The sequence below is a fragment of the Colletes latitarsis genome, unplaced genomic scaffold, assembly GCF_051014445.1.
Source record: "Colletes latitarsis isolate SP2378_abdomen unplaced genomic scaffold, iyColLati1 scaffold0064, whole genome shotgun sequence".
In the NCBI taxonomy this organism is placed as follows: Eukaryota; Metazoa; Arthropoda; class Insecta; order Hymenoptera; family Colletidae; genus Colletes; species Colletes latitarsis.
In genome coordinates this window covers 62,501-65,000 of record NW_027488414.1, presented here as the reverse complement: position 1 = coordinate 65,000, position 2,500 = coordinate 62,501, and the positions used below count along the sequence as shown (strand labels likewise).

General features: G+C 50.6%; 1 non-coding gene across 1 annotated transcript; it reads left to right on the top strand.

The window, feature by feature from the left end:
• The first annotated feature begins 1,866 nt into the window (after positions 1 to 1,866).
• LOC143351064 (5.8S ribosomal RNA) lies at positions 1,867 to 2,021 on the top strand. The gene has a single exon (XR_013081452.1). It is a non-coding gene; the product is annotated as a 5.8S ribosomal RNA (ribosomal RNA).
• Positions 2,022 to 2,500: the final 479 nt, after the last annotated feature.

Genomic DNA, 2,500 nt, shown 5'->3' with positions numbered 1-2,500 from the left:
ATCGAGCAACCGATGGACGCTGCCGCGTTCGTTCGTAAATGAATGTTATACATACTCACGGATAGCCTGAGGCGAATAATCGCAAACGACGACGCGTCGATTGTGCGGCCATCGTTGCTCGCGCGACTAACGACGATCAGCCGAGACGGCTGTAGTTTATCGCATCGATTTCATCGAGCAACCGATGGACGCTGCCGCGTTCGTTCGTAAATGAATGTTATACATACTCACGGATAGCCTGAGGCGAATGATCGCAAACGACGACGCGTCGATTTTGCGGCCATCGTTGCTCGCGCGACTAACGACGACCAGCCGAAACGGCTGTAGTTTATCGCATCGATTTCATCGAGCAACCGATGGACGCTGCCGCGTTCGTTCGTAAATGAATATTATACATACTCACGGATAGCCTGAGGCGAATGATCGCAAACGACGACGCGTCGATTTTGCGGCCATCGTTGCTCGCGCGACTAACGACGACCAGCCGAGAAGGCTGTAGTTTATCGCATCGATTTCATCGAGCAACCGATGGGCGCTGCCGCGTTCGTTCGTATATGAATATTATACATACTCACGGATAGCCAGAGGCGAATAATCGCAAACGACGACGCGTCGATTTTGCGGCCATCGTTGCTCGCGCGACTAACGACGACCAGCCGAGACGGCTGTAGTTTATCGCATCGATTTCATCGAGCAACCGGTGGACGCTGCCGCGTTCGTTCGTAAATGAATAATATACATACTCATGGCTAACTTGAGGCGAATAATCGCAAACGACGACGCGTCGATTTTGCGGCCATCGTTGCTCGCGCGACTAACGACGACCAGCCGAAACGGCTGTAGTTTATCGCATCGATTTCATCGAGCAACCGATGGACGCTGCCGCGTTCGTTCGTAAATGAATAATATACATACTCATGGCTAACTTGAGGCGAATAATCGCAAACGACGACGCGTCGATTTTGCGGCCATCGTTGCTCGCGCGACTAACGACGACCAGCCGAAACGGCTGTAGTTTATCGCATCGATTTCATCGAGCAACCGATGGACGCTGCCGCGTTCGTTCGTAAATGAATAATATACATACTCATGGCTAACTTGAGGCGAATAATCGCAAACGACGACGCGTCGATTTTGCGGCCATCGTTGCTCGCGCGACTAACGACGACCAGCCGAAACGGCTGTAGTTTATCGCATCGATTTCATCGAGCAACCGATGGACGCTGCCGCGTTCGTTCGTAAATGAATGTTATACATACTCATGGCTAACTTGAGGCGAATAATCGCAAACGACGACGCGTCGATTTTGCGGCCATCGTTGCTCGCGCGACTAACGACGACCAGCCGAGACGGCTGTAGTTTATCGCATCGATTTCATCGAGCAACCGATGGACGCTGCCGCGTTCGTTCGTAAATGAATAATATACATACTCATGGCTAACGTGAGGCGAATAATCGCAAACGACGACGCGTCGATTGTGCGGCCATCCGTTGCTCGCGCGACTAACGACGACCAGCCGAGAAGGCTGTAGTTTATCGCATCGATTTCATCGAGCAACCGATGGGCGCTGCCGCGTGCGTTCGCCCGATTGCGCGTGAAGTTACTGTTCGGAACCAAGAATATACGGGTGTATTATACCCGTTTGGTCGCAGCCACGCGCAAAGGCTTTTGAATGTACTGTACGCCCGGCCGTCGAACGATGGTTTTCCGTCATTCAGGAAACAAAAAGAAACTTTTGTCGTCGATATGGCGCGTTCAATCCTCCGTCGATACGCTGGTCGGAGGTGCGAACATCGAATATTTTTAAAGCAAAGAACAAGGAGCATTTTTAAATACAAAGAAAAAAATTGTAAATTGTATATGATTACCCTGAACGGTGGATCACTTGGCTCGTGGGTCGATGAAGAACGCAGCTAATTGCGCGTCAACGTGTGAACTGCAGGACACATGAACATCGACATTTCGAACGCACATTGCGGTCCACGGATAAAATTCCTGGACCACGCCTGGCTGAGGGTCGTTCACTTGTCCTAAAACTGCTTGCGTTGTTCTCAGATTCCCTAACCCCGCCGTCGTTTACCTCTCCTTTCGGGGAGATGGCGAAGAACGTTTCGGAGCCGGGTCGATGAAGAGAAAGGTATCAACGTACGAGCGAGAATTTGGGTATTTCGTTGGCGTTTGTCGCTGGACGTACGAAAAAGAATAAATATTATATATTATTGGCAAGTTTGCGCACCCCTTGCGTGGTGAGGCAGAGATCAGTCTGGACTCGCGCGAGTGTTTTACGGCGTCGTGCGTCGTGTTGTCTGGAGTATCATCACGACCGCCCGTTAAAGCACCGCTCCTACGATTTCTGACTTTGACGGCACTAAAAACCACCGTGGGGCGCAAATCGCGTTTCGTACAAATCTAATGATTACCGGCGCTCCCGACGTTGCCCGAAGTTAATAATTTATGCAAAGGAAAGAGAAAATAAAGCGTATACTAGTTTTGGAGCAT